The sequence below is a fragment of the Dendrobates tinctorius genome, unplaced genomic scaffold, assembly GCF_039654945.1.
Source record: "Dendrobates tinctorius isolate UK_male_01 unplaced genomic scaffold, ASM3965494v1 ptg000158l, whole genome shotgun sequence".
NCBI classification, from domain to species: domain Eukaryota; kingdom Metazoa; phylum Chordata; class Amphibia; order Anura; family Dendrobatidae; genus Dendrobates; species Dendrobates tinctorius.
In genome coordinates this window covers 36800069-36825582 of record NW_027361825.1, presented here as the reverse complement: position 1 = coordinate 36825582, position 25514 = coordinate 36800069, and the positions used below count along the sequence as shown (strand labels likewise).

Sequence of the window (25514 nt, the reverse complement as noted above, 5' to 3'; positions counted from 1 at the left end):
GAAAAACGTTATTGAATTGAAAGAATGATAGACTCCTTTTTAATATTCCTAATTAAACCATACTTATAACCTCGCCCACTCGCCTGATACCCTCATCTGCAAAAGAAACAAAATTCCTCACCTTTCCCCAGAGATGCTTTTAATCCATTTGTCCCACGACGGGTCTAGCTCTGCTGCATCTAGCTGGCAGGCTGTATGGTTGCATGATGCGACCATGCAGCCTGTCATCCAGCAGAGAAACAGCACCGTGTGCTCAGTGTCTTTCTCTGAACTCCTATTGCCTATCTGACGGCACTGTGAGAAAGTTCTGCTCGTGGTGCCATCTGACAGGTCCTGCGAGTTCACGACCAAAGAAGGCTCCAGACTTTTTGGAGCCAGTGATTAATATTGAGGTTTGCATCCATTCTATATTTATTGGAGATATACTTTTGGCGTCAAAGCGAAGGGACAAACAACGCATTCACTTACATCACCATAAGGCCATTTTAAACCCTCTAACTTAATATTGGTCCAATGGATGGTGAGATCCATGCCATGTTTTATCTCTATATACAAAGGGATAATCATGATAAACATCATGACTATGGACTTCCAAGAGTGAAGATATCCTGTAAGTTGGGGATCTCATAATTTAGTACTTCTTTTGTTCCTTGTAATTATATATACCGTATCATGTTTTTCCCATATTGTATAATCTTTGTATATTTTTATAAACCCTGTATACCTTTTCAGATTAACGGGAACCTGTTGGCAGGATTGTGCTCGGTAAACTACAGACTGGTTGGAGCTGTTATACTGATTAAAATGATACCTGGGTGATGATCTTAATTTGCAATTTTCAGTTAATGAGATTTTGTGCTTCGGGGTGGACTGTGGGCGGGGCTTTGTTGTGCTCTGCTTACATATGCATCTGTATGGGTTTATGACAGGTCACTGATCCTTTACTGATCTGCCCCCTATTTTACATATTGCATATAATAGAGTGGGCTTAGGAAAAACAAATGGTGGCACCTGCGCATTAGCATCTATCAGTAAGCTACATCGTAGGTACCGCTGCCATTTTGCTGGATGTAAGAAAAAAAAAAAAATTATAAGCTTACAATTTAGATGCATTATGTAAAATAGGGAGCAGGCCAGTGAAGGATCAGTTATCTGTCAAAAGCCCATACAGATGCATATGTAAGCACAGCACCACATCATATAGCCTGCCCCAGAGCATGAGAATCTCATTAACTGAAAACTGCAAGTAAAGATTAAACAACAACCACAAGATGGATTTCATCAACCAAGGTATCATTTTAATCAGTATAATGGTGCTGATCTGACATTGTAGGTTACTGTGCATAATCTTGCTGACAGGTTCTCTTTTAAATATATAAAATTTAATAATTTTTTTTTTTCCTCTTGCTCTGTAAATGGCACCCAGGAAGCCATACGCTACCTGTAATGGGTGTCCAATTGGCCTGTATAAATGATTGGTGGTGGCAGCTAGTAGATCCCTTTTTTGTTATTGTGAAGTTGGCAGTGATCATACTGGGGTGTGTATGTATATATACTGCTCAAAAAAATAAAGGGAACACTAAAATACCACATCCTAGATACCTCTGAAATATTCCAGTTTTATTCATTGCATAGTGGAATGTGTTCAGAACAATAAAACATAACAATTATCAATGTAAATTAAAATTAATATCTCATGGAGGTCTGGATTTAGAATGATACTCACAAATCAAGTGGAAAATCAAATTACAGGCTGATCCAACTTCAGTGGAAATGCCCCCTGACACGGAAAAGATGCTCAGTATTGTGTGTGGCCTCCACGTGCCTGTATGACCTCCCTACAATGCCTGGGCATGCTCCTGATGAGGCGGCGGATGGTCTCCTGAGGGATCTCCTTCCAGACCTGGACTAAAGCATCCGCCAACTCCTGAACAGTCTGTGGTGCAATGTGACGTTGGTGGATGGAGCGAGACATGATGTGCTCAATCGGATTCAGGTCTGGGGAACGGGCGGGCCAGTCCATAGCTTCAATGCCTTCATCTTGCACGAACTGCTGACACATTCCAGCCACATGAGGTCTGGCATTGTCCTGAATTAGGAGGAACCCAGGGCCAACCGCACCAGCATATGGTCTCTCAAGGGGTCTGAGGATCTCATCTTGGTACCTAATGGCATTCAGACTACCTCTGGCGAGCACATGGAGGGCTGTGTGGCCATCCCAAGAAATGCCACCCCACACCATTACTGACCCACTGCCAAACAGGTCATGCTGAAGGATGTTGCAGGTAGCAAATCACTCTCCACGGCATCTCCAGACTCTGTCATGTCTGTCACATGTGCTCAGTGTGAACTTGCTTTCATCTATGAAGAGCACAGGGCGCCAGTGGTAAATTTGCCAATCCTGCTGTTCTGTGGCAAATGCCAAGCTTCCTGCACGGTGTTGGGCTGTGAGCACAACCCCCATCTATGGACATCGGGCACTCAGACCATCCTCATGGAGTCGGTTTCTAACAGTTTGTGCAGACACATGCACATTTGTGGCCTGCTGGAGGTCATTTTGCAGGGCTCTGGCAGTGCTCCTGTTCCTCCTTGCACAAAGGCGGAGGTAGCGGTCCTGCTGCTGGGTTGTTGCCCTCCTACAGCCCCCTCCACTTCTCCTGGTGTACTGGCATGTCTCCTGGTAGTGCCTCTGGACACTACGCTGACAGACACAGCAAACCTGAAACGGATGCCCCTAATGAAATGTGTACCTAGCCTAACTCGCGCTTCCGGCAAGCATGCCCGAAATCCCGCCCATCAGTGATTCCCGTCACGTGATCTCAGTTCACCAATGGGTTGGCATGACAACCAGACGTCTTTGGTTGCTCCTAGCAAGTTAGCAATTCTGCTACATACAGGCGATCTGATCTATATGGCCTATGATGTAGCAGAGCCGATTGGGTTGTGTCAGCTTTTAGTCTCCCATGGAGAATATTGAAGTATGCCAAAAGAAAAAAAAAAGTTTTTAAAAAATATATAGAAGTTGAAATCACCCCCCTTTCCCCCCTTTCAAAATAAAAAAAAAAAAATCCAACATACGAAATATGTGTATCGCTGCATTCAGATTCGCCCCATCTATCAATATAAAAAAATTTACCTAATTGCTAAACGGCGTAAAGAGATAAGAGTCAAAACGCCAGAATTACGGTTTCTGGTCACCACATTGCATTAAAATGCAATAACAGGCGATCAAAAGATCATATCTGCACCATAATGGTACAATTAAAAACGTCAGCTCGGCGCGCAAAAAATAAGCCCTCACCCAACCTGAGATAATGAAAAATGGAGACGCTACGGTTTTTTTTTTTCAACAAACTTTGGAATTTTTTTTCACCACTTAGATAAAAAAAGAACCTAGATGTGTTTGGTGTCTATGTAATTATAATGACCTGGAGAATCATAATGGCAGGTCAGTTTTAGCATAGTAAAAAAGCAAAACAAAAAACAATTGTGGAATTACCGTATTTTTCGGACCATAAGATGCACTTTTTTCCCCCCAAATTTTGGGGGAAAGTGGGGGGTGCGTCTTATGGTCGCAATGCACGGTACCTGGTGCGGTGGTGGCAGCGGGCGAGGCTCTGCGGTGCGGTGATGGCAGCGGGCGGCGCTCTGCGGTGCGGTGGTGGCAGCGGGCTGTGCTCCGGTGCAGGGGCGGCGGCTCCGCCGGCGTTTCTTCGCAGCCCGGAGGCCCCCTGCACACCCCTTGCTGGGCGCCGCCATGTTGCAGTGGCCTCCGGGAGCATGGACGCTGGCAAGATGGCCGCCGGTCCGGGGACGGCGCATGCGCAGCTTCAGATCTCGCAGATCTTCAGATCTTGTCCCGAGAGAGATTTGAATCTCGTCCCCCGAGATCTCGGCACGAGATCTGAAGCTGCGCATGCGCCGTCCCCGGACCGGCGGCCATCTTGCCGGCGTCCATGCTCCCGGAGGCCACCGCAACATGGCGGCGCCCAGCAAGGGGTGTGCGGGGGGCCTCCGGGCTGCGAAGAAACGCCGGCGGAGCCGCCGCCCCTGCACTGGAGCACAGCCCGCTGCCACCACCGCACCGCAGAGCGCCGCCCACTGCCACCACTGCAGAGCCCACCTAGCACAGCTGCCCCTGCACAGCTGCCCCTGCCCCAGCCCACCTGCCCCAGCTCAGCTGCCCCTGCCCCAGCCCACCTTCCCCAGCACAGCTGCCCCTGCCACAGCTGCCCCTGCCCCAGCCCACCTGCCCCAGCACAGCTGCCCCTGCCCCAGCACAGCCCACCCGCCCCAGCCCCAGCGCAGCTGCCCCAGCACAGAGCCGCCGCCACCGCACAAGTCTGGACCACTGAATGACCCCTGTGACTACTCCTCCACCTGTGCCGGATCCCTTCCCAGGTAAGCTGAATTCGGACTGTAAGACGGACCCCCATTTGACACATATTTTTTTTCCCTATTTTCCTTCTGAAAATTGGGGTGCGTCTTATGGTCCGGTGCGTCTTATAGTCCGAAAAATACGGTACCCCTTTTTTTGCAGTTTCACCGCACTTGGATTTTTTTTCCCATTGTCCAGTACACGATATGTTAAATCAATAGTGTCTTTCAAAAGTACAACTGTCCTGCAAAAAAACAAGCCCTGACATGGCCATTTTTACATAAAAATAAAAAAGTTATGGTTCTGGGAAGAAGGGGAGCAAAAAACGAAAACGCAAAAACAAAAATATCTCCGGTCATGAAGGTGTTAAGGAGTCACTCTGTTGGCTTCAACGGGTGTAACCTCAGTCTATACAAGCAGGGTCGACTGGCCCACAGGGACACCGAAGGATTCTCCGGTGGGTCCTGGGGCTTTGGCGGGTCACCGAGCAGGATGCAGAGGGGGCATACTTTTATGGTACGTGCACACAGTGTGGATTCTGCAGCGGATTTTTCCGCAGAAAAAACACAGCTCTTGGCAGAAAGCACAGGTGCATTTTTTTTACGTGGATTTGATGCATTTTTTGAGTGCGGTTTTGCCTACGGAATTGTATGCGTTTTTCAATGCTAAATAAAGATATGTTATTTAACAAAAAAAAAAGATTTGTGATGTCATTTCTTCTCTTTTACATTTGTCCAACCCACACTCCATTACACACATAGACAGAGATAGATGGATAGATAAATATGGGATAGATAGCTATATCTATAGATATTTCAATAGATATATCTATAGACATATCCATAGATATATAGCCTTATATATTTTTAAAAAAGGGAAAAAAAATGGCGTGGGCTCCCGTGCAATTTTCTGCGCCAGAGGGGGAAAGCCGACGGCCGGGGGCCAATATTTGTAGCCTGAGAATGGGGTAATACCCATGGCCCCTTCCCAGGCTATGAATATCATCCCGCAGCTGTCTGCATAGCCTTTACTGGCTATTAAGAGGGGGGGACCCCCCCAAAAAATGACATGGGGTCCCCTTATATTTTATAGCCAGAAAGGCTATGCAGACAGCTGCGGGCTGATATTCATAGCCTAGGAAGGGGCCATGGATATTGGATCCGCAGCAGAATCCGGAGAGTGTGCACATACCCTTAGTGGATGCAATGTAGCGTTTGAAGAACCCCTGATGCGCCTAAATAGTGGAAACTCCCGACAAGTGACACCATTTTGGAAACCAGACCACTTATGGAACTTAGACACAAGAAAACAGATTTGCAAAAATACTCTGCAGTAAAATATATGACTGTAATCAGCAAGTGCTGGATAACAAATACAGGGTATTTATTCGATACTTTTTTTTTACAAAAAAAATGTATACCAAGCTGCTTCACCGCGTCAAGGTAACCCGTAATTGAAGCAGTCCCTATCTAATGTATTTAAAACCTGAACATCTGAACAGTGTCTAAAATGAACAGGATTCGGACAGGCACTTCTTAGTATAGGCTTGTGGTGCAAGACAGCTCTTTTGTGCATGCCACACAAGAGAGGGGTGGGGTCTCTCAAACCATGCTAGGCAAGGAAAAAATGGATTAAAAACACATGTGACATGCACAAGTGTGAACAAGTCGATAATCCTGTTCATTTTAGACACTGTTCAGATGTTCAGGTTTTAAATACATTAGATAGGGACTGCGTCAATTACGGGTTACCTTGACACGGTGAAGCAGCTTGGTATACATTTTTTTTTGCAAAAAAAGTATCGACTAAATACCCTGTATTTGTTATCCAGCACTTGCTGATTACTGTCATATATTTTACTGCAGAGTATTTTTGCAAATCTGTTTTCTTGTTGTGTCTCAGTTAGTGGGTGGTGTGAACGTTGTCTTACCGACTTGTTCACACTTGTGCATGTCACATGTGTTTTTAATCCACTTATGGAACTTATCTAGATGTGTATTGAGCACCTTGAACCCACAGGTACTTCACAGAAGTTTATAGTGCAGAGCCGTGGAAATAAAAAAAATCAAATTTTTCCCAAATAAGCCTTTTTTGGCTTCATATTTTGCATTTTCATAAGGGTAACAGAAGAAATTGCTTCAAACAATTTGTTCTGCGATTTCTCCTGAGTACGCCGATACCCCATATGTGGGGAAAAAACACTGTTTCGGCACATGGCAGGGCTTTTTATTGCAAAAACGTATCACCATATTTTGAGAGCTATAATTTTTTCATATTTCGGCTGACAGTCATGTGAGGGCTTGTATTTTGCGGGCCAAGCTGACATTTTTATTGGTACCATTTTCAGGCACATGACATTTTTTCATCGCTTTCTATTCCAATTTTTGGGAGACAGAATGAACAAAAACCAGCAATTCAGAATTTTTTTTTTTTTTAATATCCGCATGTGGTAAAATTGGTAAGGCAGCTTTATTCTTCGGGTCAGTATGATTACAGCGATACCTCATTTATATAATTTTTTTATGTTTTGACGCTTTTACACAATAAAAACTATTTTATAGAAAAAATTATTTTTGCATCGCTTTATTCTGATAGCTAAATCTTTTTTTTATTTTTCTGCTGATGGAACTGTATGGTGGATTGTTTTTTGCGGGACAAGATGACGTTTTCAGAGGTACCATTTTTATTTAGATCCGTCTTAGATCGCACGTTATTGCACTTTTTGTTCGGCGGTATGATGATAAAGCATTGTTTTTTGCCTCGTTTTTTTTTTTTTTTTTTTACGGTGTTCACTGAAAGGGTTAACTATTGGGACAGTTTTATAGAGTGTGTGGTTACGGATGCGGCGATACCAAATATGTGTACTTTTATTGTTTTTTTTTGTTTACATAAATAAACGTATTTATTGGGAAAATATTTTTTTTTCTTTATTTGGGGATTTTTAAAAACTATTTTTACACATTATTATTATTTTTTTTACTTTATATAGTAATGTCCCAGTAGGGACAATGTAATAATGTCAGATTGCTGATCTGACACCACTCTTGAGTATCAGATCAGCGATCTGACAGGCAGGGAAGGAGGTTTCTCAGGTCCTGCTCTCAGCAGGTGCTGAGAAACCACCTCACTAAAGGACTCGGAAGGACTCCGCAGCCATGTTGGAGCCTGGGGTCTTGATGGAGACTACCGGAACAACGTGATTGCATCTCGTTGTTCCGTTGGGAGCGCACAGAGAGCCCCTGCGCGATTCTGACAGCGGCATCAGAGGGGTTAAAAGCCCACGATTGGTGCTAGTGGAGCCCCCGCCAGGGCAGTGGGGATACTCGGTACCGGGCCGCTTTCTTAAAGGGACTGTGTCACAGCTGCGGACCTTATCGGATAACGTGCACAGTTCGTTTCCTTGCTACACAGTACCTCTGTGGCGACTGGATCCTCAGGGGCGCCACAATAGCACTGATCGTGGGCGTTGCTGCGAGGGGGCAGCTGTCACATACAGCTGACACCTGCACCCGATCACCGAGGCGCTCAGCGTGAGGCCGCGGTGATCGTGCCGCCATGCTAGTACTGCTGCGGGCAGAAATACAGTTCACACACAGCAGTACTAGTACGGCGAAGGTCAGGAAGGGGTTAACTAACTACTGCAAACTATCATAATTGTACATCCCAGTTATAGTGTATGCACAGTAGATGTGCAGGAGCTGCCTATGTTTTACAGTCGATGCTTCACTATAATGGGGATAACGGCTTACAGATATTTGCATATAGATGTTGGGTGGGCCCCAGACACCCCAGTCTGACCCTGTATACAAGGAATACCAGTTCACTACTACTCTCATCAGAGTTGTGCCTGACCTGCACAACTCCACCAGGAAACCAGATTCCATCTTCTCTTCCGTTTCTTATCACCAGGACTTTACCATGGAGCCTCTTGTTTTGTCTTCTACTCAATTTGCCAGTAATGTACTTTAGTGGTGTTTCAGACCATCTTCCACAAGTTTTCTTTTGTGCAAATAATCTACACTTTGCTAAAGCAAAGTGGATGCAACTTCATGAATATTTCTGCCCATTGTGTTTAAAAACCCAGAAAAAAAATCAGTTAAGTGCATCAAATCAGTAAGTTGATATTCAGCTGCCAGGACGATGTTGTTTTATTTTAAAAAGGGACAATGCTGTAAATATTGAGTCTGTATTAGTGAGGAGCGAACGTGCTAGAATAAGGTGTTATCCGAGCATGCTCAGGTGCTAATCCAGTGACTTCGTCGTGCTTGAAAAATACACTGCTCAAAAAAAATAAAGGAAACACTAACATCCCACATCCTAGAAATCTCTGAATGAAATGTAAACATAGTGGAATGCGTTGAGAACAGTAAAACAAAAAAAATATCAATGGAAATCAATCTTAATAATTATTAATAATTATTAATGGAGGTCTGCATTTGGAATGATACTCAAAATCAAAGTGGAAAATCAAATTACAGGCTGATCCAACTTCAGTGGAAACTCCTCAAGACAAGGAAATGATGATCAGTATTGTGTGTGGCCTCCACGTGCCTGTATGACCTCCCTACAACACCTGGGCATGCTCCTCATATTGCGGCAGATGGTCTCTTGAGGGATCTCCTCCCAGACCTGGATTAAAGCATCTGCCAACTCCTGGACAGTCTGTGGTGCAACTTGGTGTTGGCGGATGGAGCGAGACATGATGTCCCAGATGTGCTCAATCAGATTCAGGTCTGGGGAACGGGCGGGCTAGTCCATAGCATCAATGCCTTCATCATGCAAGAACTGTTGACACACTTCAACCACGAGGCCTAGCATTCTCATGCATTAGAAGGAACCCAGGCCCAACCACATCAGCATATGGTCTCACAAGGGGTCTGAGGCTCTCATCCCAGTACCTAATAACAGTCAGGATACCTCTGGCGAGCACATGGAGGGCTGTGCGGCCATCTAAAAAAAATGCCTCCTCACACCATTACTAACCCACTGCCAAACCGGTCATGCTGGAGGATGTTGCAGGCCGAAGAACATTCTCCAGACTCTGTCATGTCTGTCACATGTGCTCAGTGTGAACCTGCCCTCATCCGCAGTGAAGAGCACAATGTTGAATCTGCCAATCTTTGTGTTCTCTGGCAAATACCAATCGCCCTGCATGGTATTGGGCTGTAAGCACAACACTCAGTTGTGGAAGTCGGGCCCTCATCCCACCCTCATGGAGTCTGTTTCTGACAGTTTGAGCAGACCCATGGATGTTAGTGGCCTGCTGGAGGTCATTTTGTAGGGCTCTGGCACTCCTCCTGTTTCTCCTTGTGCAAAGGAGGGGGTAGCCAATGTGCTGCTGTGTTGTTGCCCTCCTACGGCCCCCTCCATGACTCCAGGTGTACTGGCTTGTCTCCTGGCATCTGCTCCATGCTCTGGACACTGTGCTGACAGACACCCTTCTTGCACAGCTCACATTGATGTGCCATCCTGGATGAGCTGCACTACCATATCAACGTCTGTGAGTTGTAGACACCGCCTCATGCTACTGTACAGTACCTCGAGGGGTGACAGCAATGAAAAAATGCAAAAGTGACCAACATAACAGCTAAAAAGGATGAGGACAGAGTAATGGTCTGTAGTCACCCTCTGCAGAACCACTCCTTTATAGGGGTTGTTTTGCTAATTCCCTATTATTTATACCTGTTGTCTGTTCCATTTGCACAACAGCAGGAGAAATTGATTCACACTCGTTGTTGCTTCATTACTGGACAGGTTGATTTCACAGAAGTGTGATTGACTTGGAGTTACATTGCGTTGCTTAAGTGATCCCTTTATTTTTTTTGAGCAGTGTATGACCAGAGTCCCCGCAGCTGCATGTCTCGTGGCTGTTTCACAGCCGCAACACTTGCAGGGATTACTTGTTAGGCTGGAGTCACACACGATTAAAAAATCGGTCCGATTTTAACGGTCCGAAATCGCACAAAGGTTTCTTCACCATGGCTCCGTCTGTGATCCGATTTTCCAGCGTAGAACCGATTTTATTCGCATGTAAGCATCCGTTTGACATCCATCTGCCGAGATTTTCTTGCAGACTTGCAAAATGGACATCTATTGGAGCCCTGACAGGTTTTCAAACACAAAGGAAAGAATAGATATAGACACATAGAATACATATATATATATATATATTTATAATTCATGCAGTTCTTCATTGCAGAATAGCCACTGTAACATTTGCCGGCTTTTGTAAATTCATTCCCCTACCCGACATGAAATGACACATGGTTTACATATGGTAACATCGTTTCATGTGTTTTTTTATGTCTATCACTAGTAATTAGATGAGGGTTTTTTTGTAAAATTTTGGAGTTGTAGGTATTAATTTAAGGGGTTAATTCGTTGTAAAAAATTGCGGGGACTCCCTGCAGCCTCGGTGACGTCAGCGGAATTCCCTGCAATTTTTTACAACAAATTAACCCCTTAAATTAACACCTACAACTCCAACATTTTACACAAAAACCCTCATCTAGTGATAGATATATATAAAAAACCATGAAATGAAATGGTTAACTATATGTAAACCATGTGTCATTTCATGTCAGGTAGGGGAATGAATTTACAGAAGCCGGCAAATGTTACAGTGGCTATTCTGCTATGAAGAACTGCATGAATTATAAATATAATATATATATATATATATATATATATATATATATATTATAGAGTATTCTATGTGTCAATATCTATTCTTTCGTTTCTTTATTTAACCTGTCAGTGTGATTTTACTGTATTGCTAAATGAATTGCCGGCTTCTTGTAAAGGACACCAGGTGCGATTTTATCGCAACTCACATACCATATCTGGTCCGTTTGTAATCCGATTTTTTATCGCCCCCATAGACTTGCATTGGCGAGTCCAATCCGAAAATCTGTGACAATCGCAGCATGGGGCCCCCCCTTACCCTTAGGACAGTCAGGGAACTATACCTAGGATAAGTAGTCGCGAGAAAAGCTACCTTGTGTGTACTGGCTATTGGGCACTCTGCAGTGAGGGCAGTATGTATATCCCCAGTCTCGGGCAGGAAATACACACACAAAGCCTCAGTTCCGTCACTGCCAGGGTCTCCCCAATACCCCAGAACACTTTGCTGCCACCAGCATCTCGTTCTGTTTTAAAATTAATTTCGGGTCAGGAGCCAACCCACACGGTAGCATGATTTTTAGCACGGAGGTCGTGGCGGTACATTATAGGGCAAGGAAATGAAACTAGTAAACTTTATAGATTCACTCCAGAAAATATAGGCAGTGTTTATAAAAATATAAAAGATGTTACGAGACAAGATACAGTATATACAATTACAAAATAAAATGGAATAAAATATGAAACTTACGAATATCAGTCAATGGCACACTATGTGGAGGAGGGGACCGTCCCAGAGTAACAGGTCAAAACGCACAGCTTCCCTAGCTGATCCCCTGGCAAAAAGACAACTTCCCAATTGGGCATCCTAGCCTTAATACTTTCTTCTGGCTGACTTCACTGGGTGGGTGGACCTAGGGAATGTACTCCCCTTTTGAAAGTTACTAGAAAACTTATGAGTGCCATAACTGTGGCTGCGAGGCTCACAATGTGTTGACAGAAGTATCACGTTATCTCTTGCAAATGTATCTATCGGTCCCAAACAAGAACTACCTGCGGGATAGTGGACGGCGGGAACCCTTTTCTCAATTCCAGATGGGCACATAAGCCAGTAAATGTTGCTGTGGATAGCTCTATTTATGCAGATGCCAAAAATATGTTTCCTGCCTCTATGCCTAATCTGCGTTATTATATTCTAGTTTGATTAGACAAAAGAACATGTGCTTCGTCTTTACTTCCGGCTTGGGCCGGACATAGCAAGGTCTCACATTACATCAGCTTGTATAGCAGGAGGGAGGTGTGAGTGGTCATTCCAACAGGGAGAGGGGGAGGCAGCAACGAGCCTGTACATGAGCTCAGTGTGACACTGCACAACCTAATGGGGGAGGGACAGCGTGTCATTCAAAAACCAAGGAGCTGCAGCTGATAGCTCTATGTGTGTAATCAAAACCATGGAAAATGTTCATATTTTCCTGACATCTGTGTGAAATGTTTGAGTGTTGTCCATTTTGTGGACAGCACTCTGTGTCACAAATCCATTCACACATCTGTGTTCATCACAGATCTGAGAGTAAGATTTATGAAACTCCAACCATGTCCTATACCATTCTGATGTTGAGGAGAAGAATAGGCCATACTCAGGGCTGTCTGATTTAAAAAGAAAAAAAAAAAAAAAAGGTGTGCGGTTTTATAAAAAAATCAAGACGCTTATAGACATTCAGACTGTTGCGTGAATGCACCCTAAAAGATTTAAAAACACTGAAGCAGCAAACTTTGTGAAAATCAAAGTTTGCGTCAAGTCTTAAAACTTTTGGCCGTGGCTGTTCTACGCAAGTCACAAAATTACAGTCACGTGGTGAACACTCAAACCAGAAAAGCAGAGTCAAATCTTAATAGTTTATACATTACACACTACTAGGATTTTGCAAGTGTAGTATTAAAGGGAACCTGTAATGTAAAATAATGCTACTAACCTGCAGATACAAGGTTATTATACAGGCTCATAGCTCCTTGTAAATTGGAGGTTAATATGGCCATATGCATGAGCCCTTAGCTAACCAAAATAGATCTTTAAACAAAAAAAATAAAGGTGTTGTCCCATCTTGTTAAATGGGTAAAGTTCCCTGTGCTCCTTCGATGCTGAAGCAGAAAGCTCTTCTATGCTTGCTCCTTCAGAGAGCACATAGTTCAGGTCAGCGGCACAACCATGATCCGAATGGTCGATCTTCAAAAGCACACTGCCCCCTCGGAGAAGAAGGTTGGTAGGCAGAGGAGTAGTGAACAAAGATTATACATGAAACAAACAATTTAACTTAAAGCAAAACGGGAATGAAATTGGCTAATTGCACACAACAATAAAGAAGAAAAGACTGACATTTAATTGAAAATTAGATTTATTTAAAAAAAAAATGAAGAAAATCCAGAAATCAATGGAGACCGCTAAAAGAAAATTGATTTAATTAGCGCAAAGCACATTTCTTGTAACGAAAAAAAATCCAAGACCCCGTTCCAAGAGGGTTTCCCGGAGCTCGGCTTCCTCTGCTGAAAGGTTCAGCCGCTGTGTATAAGAAGGCGCCAAGGTGACCATCAAACCCCAGATCTAATGGGAGAGAATCCCAGACTGTCCATTGCCAAGCACAGAACGAGAGCCACCATTCCAGCACCACTCCTGTACCGACACCTCCTGGATCCCAGCTATTAACAGTCATTATAAAAGCAAATCTACAAAATACTGATCATTAAAATTGCATCTTTTCCCTTCTTGATATGAGTAAATGTCCGATACTCGCCAATCTCCTCTGTAAATCCTGGCAACATCGTGGTTTTGTTACCTCATCGAATCAACTCTGGAAGAGAAAATACAACCCAATGAATACATGGTGCAATATCTATTTTGGACATCCGAGGGCGATATAATCTTACATAATAATTGGCTATCCCTGACTCCTAGAAAATCCTAAAGGACAGACAGGTCACCATAATGGTCCAATAAGAGATTTGGTCTTTGCTACCAGGGGTTTGATAAAATCTATAACCCTGCGCTTATCACCTACTGGCCTGGGGGTCAGGTCATACTAAAGGCTTAACTCTTTATAGACTGCAAAGTTCCGGATTACTGGGACAACTGCTCTAAGGGCCATTTTCTGGGGTAGCGCCTTATTTGCCCTCTGCTTTTAATGCCAGGCTCCCCCATATATTACAACAGATCACTGGGGGGGGGGGGGTCACGGTTACACCAAATATATCATCTCTGTAATAACAAAACAAGAACAAAATCATCTTTTGCATCATTGCGTTTTAAAAATCTCGACTGCACTTTTATGACAGTGGCAGATGGATCCATTGTATAGGATTTATCCTCTGTAGGGCAGTGGCCTTAAGAAAAGCTTCCCATGTATGCAGATGTCTACAAAACCATGTTGCGCAAGTACAGCAGACCTAAAGATATGCACACAACTTTTTAGGTTGTGTCGCTGTCCATATGTTACCGCAGGTCTACGTAATAATAACACTGGAATCTACAATTTTCCAAAATGTCTTGTGCTAAAGTGTAAAGATTTTCCTTCACTGGAGCTAAGGGGCTGACCCTGGAAAACAAGCCCATAGTATTATCCTCCTCCACCAAAATATACAGCGGGCATAATGCAATCAGGGGGCAGCCTTCTCCTGCCAGTCACTAAACCAAGACTCCTCCATCAGATAGAGAAGTGTGTCCCGTCACTGCACAGATCATTTTTCCTCCAGAGTCCAGTGGTGGCGGCTTTACACCACTCCATCCACACATGGATTGTCTTTGGTGATGTACGGTTGAATGCAGCTGCTCGGCCACAAAAGCTCCTGATGGGGGCGCTGTGTTTGTGCTGATGATAATACCAGCGGAGGTCTGGACTCTGTGCAGTTATGGGGTCAGCAGAGCAGTGGTGTCTTTTCTGCCCTCTGCTCCTCAGCAGTCAGGCCCCTGTCCTGTATTGTTACGAGGTCTCCACTTCATGGCTGAGTTGCTGTGCTTCCTTCCACTTCTCAATAATATCACTCACAGGTGATGGGGGAAGATTTAGGATGAAAGAAATTTAATGAACGGACTTGTTACCCCAGTTGCTCCTATTACAGGACCGTGCTGGTATCAGTGAGCTCCGCACCACCAGCCGTTCTGCTACATTAGTAAAGGCAGACGGCATGGCGGGGGGCCGGATGTTATACATCAGGTTAATGACTATGTGGAGAAATGTATCTGTATACATCTAAAACAGGATTATCTCAACACTAGGATGTCGTCCATCGCCCTTAATGGTGGTGGGGGCTGAATATTACTGCCCCTCAGATTCAGCTTCTAGACTTCCATCTGGAATGAACATATATTAATATGCTGATGTAGCAGATTTGTGTTTATCATTGGTAGGAAAATGTTTGCTTTTTTAGAAACAGTGCCACCCATGTCCAGAGGGTGTGTGTGGTATTGCAGCTCAGCTCCTTTTACTTGAATGATATTAAGTTGCAATAGCAGACACAACCCATGGATAAGAGTGGTGCTGGTTCTAATCCTAGACAACCCCCTTCAATGTCTCCTCTGTTCTGCACATGTACCAGAAAGCTATACTTATGCTGTCCCCAAACAGTTAAATGACATATTCGGCTCTGCTGCACTTGTATACATAGGACGGTGCTCAGTATTTGCTAAACCCAGTATAAGTATGCCTCATCCCCGATGTGTACACACGGCAGCTCCGTCTGCGAGCGGCATAAATACAGCAGCGGTGGTGCAGGGCTCCAGGCTCTGGGCTCCACGCTCACCTTATAATTATGTACATTATCTGGTCAGGGTGGGTGACATAAATCCTGTAATAGGAAACAGAAGAAGAGTGTTACATGGCGCTCGCCTGGCACGGCGCAGTATTAAGAAGTCTCCTGTGTGGACCCCTACACATACCTGTCTCCCCACTGGTACATGGCTCTGTCTTGGAACAAATGGCAAAGGAATAGCCACATACTGATGGTCTCCATCCAAAATATGACCACCACGAACCAGATCGATGAGAGGAGAAAGAACTCACACACCATCCTGCCTCCGTCCCACCCTGAAGCGGGCGCTGATACCCCCACAGACCCTGCAAGAAAATAGAGAGTTACAGGACGGCACACGTCACCTCCTCATAGCAGTGTGCAGACTGATAGATCTTCTATGGGGCCTCACACCAGTCTGTTAGCTGAACATATTATCAAATAGTTATCTTAGATCTGATGAGGCTGGTGTACTTACTTTGACAATCCATGTCAGAAAGGTTGTTTAATCCTTAATATCAATCTCCACCCACTTAGTTTGATTGACAGCTTCTCCTTCCTGCTGCGGTACAAGCTGCAACTCTCCAACAGGCTGAGTGTATGGAGACTGAAAACACTGGGACTCATGAGTAGAGTTGAGTAAATTTGTTCGGATTCGGTTCTGAATACGATCGGCAGCAAATATTGTTTTTACAATAATCGTCAAACACAGCCGAACGTCATTAGAGTCAATGGGAGTAGAAATGACCAAATATGTTCGGAACTGATCATCAAACATACATTCGTCATGAATAGGGCACCAATATGGAAAATTCAGATTCGCGACCAAATCCGAACAAATTCAGTCAACTCTACTCATGATCTCTCGCACTCTGTAGATGGACCTAACAAAAAAATGCTCATTTAATAGAAGGATCATAAAGACAGTCTAACTTGAATTTTCATAGTAAGTGCACCGGTGTAAGATCTATTTAATAATACATACAGTCTTCACTGTGATATCTGATCACTGATCCCCTTTAATCAATCACTGCTGGTCTAAGGACCTGGATTCCCATCATCAAAACTACTGAGCGATGGCCATAACATAAAAAGTTTTTCTTTTAAAGTTTGGTTACACTGCAATACAGAACCCTCAGACATCTATAGGAAAAAACAATACCTCTACATCGCTCCAATTTATTATGAAGGAATATGGGGAAAAAAAAAAAAATGTATACCTAATCACCCACCACCACTCAAAACAGCAAAAAATATATACAGTATATTATTAAAAGCATTGCGTCATTAAAAAAAATCAACAACTGAAAAGTTGTATTTTATTTTTTTTTAAATGGTATAAAATATGAAAAAATATTTATAAATAAATAATGTGCCACACCATGAGCTGTCACCAAAATGCTGCTCATTTTCTTCCTGCAGCTGCAGTTTCAGGAGCGGTAAATATCATTTTCTGAGGGGACAGGATCCCTTTAAGAATACTGATGGCTTATTGTTAATATGGGCACTGATTTTCAATCAACAAGATGCAAATGTCATCACCCCCTTTAATCAGCTGTTTGGAGGCGTCGGGGGACGTCAAGCTTTGCAGCCTCTATGTAGTAAAGGCTTGTCCTGAATATTGCACCATTACAGTGAATGGGACTCAGCTAGAAACTCTGCAGAAATTCTTAGTTTTCCAGCCTCACAATCTGTTCAAAGGTACTGTTATTTTTTGGAAAAAAAAAATGGATGCAAACAGGATATCTACCCAGTTGGATCCTTTTACAAGTGATTTCTACTGCACAAAAAAAATAAGTAAATATAGGTCAGTCGGCACTGCATAATTTCTGTGTTCTGTACATTCTGTCCCAAGGGTAAATCTGACCCCAAAAATACAAAAACAGCCACTTTTAATAGGAAAAAAGTGAGGTGTGAAGTGAACATAACCCAACTGAAGAGTAACATAGTTATAACTTCATAAGTCACTGCAACTTTCCATTTTCCGTACACAAGGATCTCTGTTTGCTGAGAATGAATAGAAATGCTTGTTACCATCCGCAGTTCCCTGCTGGATGAGGTGATGTTCACAGCTACTCAAGATGTTTGTTTGGTTTTTTTTTAAAGAAAATTCCAGCACGTTTTCTGGCTGTTTTGGAGGAAGGATTAGTATTCTGGACTATGAAAGTAACAGAAAGTACCCCTGAACTCCACCGGACCCCAAAGTAATCAGTGGGGTCCGACGTGCACCAATCAGACCTGCTGTTACCAATGGACACAATGGCACAGAGGTAATCCGAGCCTTGCACTGCACCCAATACAGGGGGACTCCGACTGGATGTTTATGGACATGGAGATCCCAAATATTTCCCCTTCCCTTTTTTTTTCTTTCACTTTATTTTTTTTAGCCTTTAGGAAAGGTGATACCTCTTACATCGGTGGGGCTCCAACCACAGGGACTGAATGGAGCATTGGTCGAGCATGGGCCCCATTCTAGAGATCTGTGAGGAGGGGCTTGTGGGTGGACCGCCACCAATATAGAAATTATAGGAGATCACTTCATGCTACTGGAATAACCCTTTATATTATTACACTACCTGGCTGCGACGAGTCTTTTAAAGCACCATCTGCTAGTAGAGGGGATCCCAAGCAGTCATATGCCCCAATACTTGCCTCATGTAACATGTCAAACGGAAAAAAACGATGATTAAAAGGCTTTTATCATTAATGTAAGAGAAACTTTATTGTTTAGAACCACAGATAAAACATTACATATCACCAATTGGGGGATAAAGGGGAAGTAAACATACACATATGTATAATGTGATTACACATCTAAAAAGACGCACATAACCAGCACCTGAGGTATAACCTATACACTTCCAATTATATAACTATCCACAATTAACAATTTTGCTGAAAAATAGTACATCAATCTCAGAATGGACACTATAATATTATGTCCTCATATCCTACAACCAATTTAGAAAATTCATATTGAATGACTATTATATCATGCCTCCACCACCGAGAAACTAACCACTGTATATATAACGGCCATAATTACTTGTAATAATAAACCTTATATGGTGTGGTACCTAGATATAGCCACTATCCTGGCCAATCACCCGTAATGTTATCTACAATACCGCCAACAAGTGGCCACTAAACATACCGTGGTGATTATCACCAGCAATAGCCACTGTGTACGACAAATCACTTCACACCATAATGGCCATTCTCAGCAATCGCCGCCACATATATAGGTAGCGGCCCATATTAAATCAGTGATTACCGGCAGTGGTGGTCAGGAGGTGAACAGGTGCCTGGGTAGCGCGTCCGCCCCGACGCGCGTTTCGGACCTGCCTTTTTCAAGGGGCCCCTTGAAAAAGGCAGGTCCGAAACGCGCGTCGGGGCGGACGCGCTACCCAGGCACCTGTTCACCTCCTGACCACCACTGCCGGTAATCACTGATTTAATATGGGCCGCTACCTATATATGTGGCGGCGATTGCTGAGAATGGCCATTATGGTGTGAAGTGATTTGTCGTACACAGTGGCTATTGCTGGTGATAATCACCACGGTATGTTTAGTGGCCACTTGTTGGCGGTATTGTAGATAACATTACGGGTGATTGGCCAGGATAGTGGCTATATCTAGGTACCACACCATATAAGGTTTATTATTACAAGTAATTATGGCCGTTATATATACAGTGGTTAGTTTCTCGGTGGTGGAGGCATGATATAATAGTCATTCAATATGAATTTTCTAAATTGGTTGTAGGATATGAGGACATAATATTATAGTGTCCATTCTGAGATTGATGTACTATTTTTCAGCAAAATTGTTAATTGTGGATAGTTATATAATTGGAAGTGTATAGGTTATACCTCAGGTGCTGGTTATGTGCGTCTTTTTAGATGTGTAATCACATTATACATATGTGTATGTTTACTTCCCCTTTATCCCCCAATTGGTGATATGTAATGTTTTATCTGTGGTTCTAAACAATAAAGTTTCTCTTACATTAATGATAAAAGCCTTTTAATCATCGTTTTTTTCCGTTTGATATGTTATATTTGATGATAGGCATATTCAATCCGAGTGGACACATGGGGATTTAAACTAATTATATGTAATGATTATTACCATGTGTCCTAGTCATACTTGGTATATTTATCTAATGTAACATGTGCCTATAGTCGGACACCCACTAATCTAATACTGATGACCCATCCCAACAATAAGCCATCAATATTTTGCACCTAGATAACCTCTAATAAAGCCTTTTTACTTCCTTCCTATCTAATGTTATGTATTGTTTTAACATACCTTATTACTCCATCCTGTCCAATGACGACTATTACGTCATGATGTAGGTGTAAGGGCTCATACTCACTTGGGAGAGACTCGCATGGTAACCTGCCACTGCGGCAAGCATTCAGACCGGAGAGTGCGGCTACATGTATTTCTATGCCGCCGCACGCTCCGGTCCGGGTGCCGGCAGCAGTGCCAGGTTTTCATGCGAGAGTCTCACACTAGACTCGTGCGAGTCTCTCCCAAGTGAGTATGAGCCCTAAGGAGCGGGTTCAGGAGCCGAGCCTGCGCAACACAAGGCAGGCACCAGCTGTGTTATACAGCCATAACCTGCCTCTGACAGCAGCGAATGGAGCTAGCTGTGATCGCTGCTGTTTAACTATATAAATGCCACTCTTGATGTTTGACAGCAGCATTTAAGTGACATGATCATGGAAGGGGTGTTGATACAGAAATTTGCAGGGTGACAATGGGCTACATGGCAGCTGAGGGCCTGCTGATACCACAGGTCGAGCTTCAAAGAAGACCAGATTATCAAAATATACTGCAATAACCAATATAGTATACAGTACAAGCGACCAGACGATCACAGGTTTAACCCCTTAATGACTGAACCAATTCTAACCTTAATGAGTAGGCCAAATTTTACAATTCTGACCAGTGTCACTTTATAAGGCAATAACTCTGAAACGCTTCAACGGATCCTGCTGATTCTAAGAATGATTTTTGTGACACATTGTACTTTATAATAGTGGTAAAATTTATTCGATATGACTTTATTTGTGAAAAAAACTGAAATTTGGTGAAAATTTCACAATTTTCAAACTTTTAATTCTTTTGCCCTTAAACCAGAGAACTATGTCACCTAAAATAGTTAATAAATAATATTTCCCACATGTCCACTTTACAGCTAAATATTTTACACTTTTTTTTTTGCTAGGAAGTTAAAAGGGTTAAAAGTTGACCAGCGATTTCTCATTTTTACAACAAAATGTACAAAACCCTTTTTTTTTATTTTAGGGACCACAATCACATGCGAAGTGACTTTGGGGGCCTATATGAAAGAAAATACCCAAAAGTGACACCATTCTAAAAACTGTGTAAAAGGGGTCAGAGGGCACCACTATAAATAACTATGGTATCACCTGTAGCAAGTGAAAACACTAGTACACAAAACAGACAAAAGACATGCTATACATAGCGGGATCATCAGAAATAATAAGTATTTTTTTATTGATGCGAACTACACAAAAAGGTTAAAAAAAAACAATTAAAAAGTCAATAACATGACTCCAAACAATCACCCAAAATAGGGTGACAAGCCCTGTCAGGCAGCATATAAAAATAATAATGATAATCTTTATATAGCGCTAACATATTCCGCAGCGCTTTACAGTTTAAATGACCTCAATAAATAATAAGTATGACCCAGGTAACTTAGATGATATATACAATACATGAAAGCTGTACTGTTCACCATGCCCAGAAGTTCCCACCATGGGATAATGTACCCAGCATTGGCAATAACAAGGTTGCACTGCTCAGATGCCCAAAAATAATAACATGCAAGATATTAAACATAAAATATGTAACGCTAGTGAATGGAGAAGTAACATTCACTTGAACGAGCATGTGCACTGGGAATTTGCTGGAAAACAAGGTTTGCACATGAAAGTATTAGGCCGGGGTCACACTAACCTGCGCAAAATACGGTCCGTAGTTTACAGGCGTAATACGGATGAATGACCCCTAAACAGTGCTCCGTATGTCATCCGTAAGCAAGGTGTGGTCGCGTATTTTGCGCATGTCAGCATCTGTATGTAATCCGTATGGCGAGATTTTCTCGCAGGCTTGCAAAATGGACATATAATGGAGCCCTATGACAGTTTTAATAAAGAAATGAAAGAATAGATATATACTCATAGAATGCATATATATATATTTATATATATATGTATTCTATGTGTATATATCTATTCCTTCGTTTCTTTATTAAACCTGTCAGTGTGAGATTACTGTATAGCGCACTGAATTGCCGGCTTTGCTAAAAGACACCGGGTGCGTATTTCTCGCAAGTCACATGTGTGGTCCGTGTGTAATCCGTATTTTTTGCGCACTCATAGACTTGCATTGGCGTACTACGGCCGTAGTACGCTGACAATCGCAGCATGCTGCGATTGGCACGGAGCGTAGAATACGGATGAGAAATATACGGCTGTTGGGAGGGACCCCATAGAGAATCATTGGTCCGTGTCTAATGCGTGCTTTTAGCGCCTCTCACTCGCCCGTATTCCTCGCCAGTGTGACCCCGGCCTTAGTTGTGCTAGAAGGGACCACTTATAAGATGAGAAAAGGGCAATACCTACATACAACTGGTTAAGATGCCAATGGTGTATGTCAAGACACAAGTGTGGTGAACTGGTTCAAAAAGAAGGTCAACGCACATGACAGGGCAGGATACCCAACGAGTGTGCCACTAACGTGTGGCTTCCTCAGGAGCCTCTCCTAAAAACTGCACCCCTCAAGGTGCTCAAAACCACATTCAAGAAGTTTATTAACCCTCAGGTGCTTCACAGGAACTGAAGCAATGTGGAAGGAAAAAAAATGAAAATTTACGATAATTTTTCGCAAAAAATTTACTTTAGATCCAAGCTTTTTTTATTTTCACAAGGGTAACAGGAGAAACAGGACCCCAAAATATGTTGTGCAACTTATCTTGAATACACCGATACCTTAATTGTGGGGCAAATCTACTATTTAGGTGCACAGCAGAGCTCAGAAGGGACGGCGCGCCATTTGACTTTTTGAATGTAAAATTTGCTGGAATCTCGCGTTTGGAGAGCCCCTGATGTGCCTAAACAGTGGAAACCACCCCACTAGTGTCACCATTTTAGAAACTAGACTCCTCAAAGATTTTATCCAGGCGTATAGTGAACATTTTGAACCCACAGGCACGACACAGAATTTGATAACATTAGGTCATCATTAGTGTTGAGCGCAAGTGCTCGCTACTCCAGCCTGCATTGGGTGCTCGGGTATGCACCAAATATCGCGGGTGCTCTAGTGACATGTCAGAGTCCCTGCCCCCGCATGTTTTGTGGCTGTCAGACAGCCAAAAGCAACCATACAGTGAACAGCGATGATCTGTGCATACCTGAGTAGCGAGCATTTGCGCTCAACACTAGTCGTCATACTGTCATTTCTTTTTCTACGTTTGAAAAAGAAAAAAAAAAAAATTCTAACTCCAACACACCCCTAACCCCAACCTTAACACACTAACCCCAACTGCAAAGAATGGAAAAAAAAAAGTATTTATTTTTAGCTAACTAAAGGGGTGACAAGGGGGGAATTTGATAATTTTTTTTATTTTGATCACTGTGATAGACCCCATCACCGTGATCAAAAGGAATAGGAAAAATTCCCTTTTGTTGCCGGGTACCAGCCAGCAGATCTCGGGAGGTGCACTGCACCCGCCATTTTTCATTCCAGGAAGATGACGCCGGGTCTGGATCAGGAGGGTCTGAGAGAATGATGGAGGTACCGGACGGTCTTGGGGGGCATCATTTCCCTCTCCTCTGACATGTATATCATGCCAGAAGTGAGAAATCATTGTAACAGTGCGCACAAGTTTTATCTTTTTTTCAGTGAATAACGGCGATCAAGTGATTGGACGCTGGAAAATCCGGCCCTGATCATGCTCTCCAGGGTCTCCGCTACCCTCGGTAGCCCAGACCCCGGAGATTTTCCAACCTTGGGGGGGCACTACAGCCTTATTCCCGAAAGCTGTTTTAGCAGTAAGGGAATAAATACCCTTAGCGGGCCGCCTTTTTAATGCGTATCGGTGGTCACTAAGGGGTTAAATCCCCCTTATGGAACTGAACAATAACAAAAAGAAAAAGAAACACTAAAACTTAGAAAAAAATTAAATGAAACCTCTTTTAAAAAATTACAGAAAAAAATAAAATTTTTCCCACAAAAATAAAACACACCTTGAACTGAAAAATAAAAAAAGTTATGGCCCATTGAAGAGTTAATTATATGATTGAGATTTATATATATAACGCTTAGCCTCAGACACCCCCTAATTACTTCCACCCTCCGGACATCTGTATCCCCCACCATTGTCCACTACACAGGCCAGGCTAATCAATCCCCCAATGGTCGATCACTGAACCGCACGTACAGGTGTGCAGCAGGAAATACCGAGGACCCCACATTACGTCACAGCACACAGTATATATACCTGGATATACCGCTCACCAGGCTGCAGGGGCCCCCGGGAATACCGCTCCTGGGCCCCAGCTGAGGACACTGCCGTGTTTGGATTCACTCTTCCGCGTTTAGCTCCGCCCCTCTCCGCACTGACGTCATCCCCTCCGTCCAACTGTAGCGCCAGCCAGTGACGTCAGCGGGAGTCTCCGCACACGTCACCTCAGCTAGCCTGCTGTCGTCACATGACCTGACCCTATAACATAAAGCCGCTTTGCCCCATGTTCAATTTTCCCCCCCATGTAAAGCCCATCCGGTAATTTTACCACACACTGCAATATTACATTACTTCAGGTTCAAGTTCCCTGAGGGACAGCAATAGGGAACGTAAATAAAATAATATATATATATATATATACGTTATTTATATGCAGACATAAAATTTATTTCACCCTCTTTTTTCTGGAACGTCAATCAAACCTAAATTACAAATTAACATATAAATATCATTTATATATAATGTACTGAAAAAAACAGTTAAAAAATCCAAGTGGGGTGAAATAGTGAGAAAAAAAACAAAACAAAATCCTGTCATCATTTTTTTAGGAGCTTTATTTCCTCCATGCCCGCCGGCTCTCGGTGTCTTTGTGGGCGGCTGACGTCAGGTCACATGATATGTGCACTGGCACCGCCTCCCCTGACGTGGACGCCGGCCGGCGTTGATGTATGCATGACGGCGCATGCGTCAACTTTGGCATCATCTTATTTATGGGCTCCCCCCCTCGGTTTGTCTCCTCCTGTCTCCCCAGTGTTTGCGCTGTGTTGAGATCTCCCAGTGCATCCTGGGTTGAGACAGTGAGAGCATCCATTGTGGTGGTTGCCTTAGCAACCTTCATCAGTTCTGGTTCTTCGCCGATTGGTTCCGATTTCCTTCTTAAACTCGTCACACTCACTTGCGTTATCCCCCTGACGAAGGCTCACCGAAACGCGCGTCGGGGTGACGCCGGTGTGCTGCTGTCTTCATTCCCTCTCTGTTATCTCCCTCGTGGCTTGGCCATTCTAACTGGGTATGTACTGGGAGCTATATGTCTTTATCCCTGGTAATACTATACGGCCATTATGCCTTAATGACTGCTGCTTGGGCGATATTATAAATTTCTTTCTTATGATACCATATTTGAGGGAATGACTAAATATGAATTATACCAATTTAAGTGGTGATTTGCCA

At 43.3% G+C, this 25514-nt stretch overlaps 1 long non-coding RNA gene across 1 annotated transcript; it reads right to left on the bottom strand.

The window, feature by feature from the left end:
- Positions 1-13374: 13374 nt before the first annotated feature.
- Positions 13375-24477, bottom strand: LOC141052108 (uncharacterized). Its single transcript, XR_012220744.1, has 4 exons — positions 24321-24477; positions 15927-16104; positions 15791-15835; positions 13375-13845 (listed from the first exon to the last, which is right to left on the bottom strand). It is a non-coding gene; the product is annotated as an uncharacterized lncRNA (long non-coding RNA).
- Between the last annotated feature and the right edge of the window lie 1037 nt (positions 24478-25514).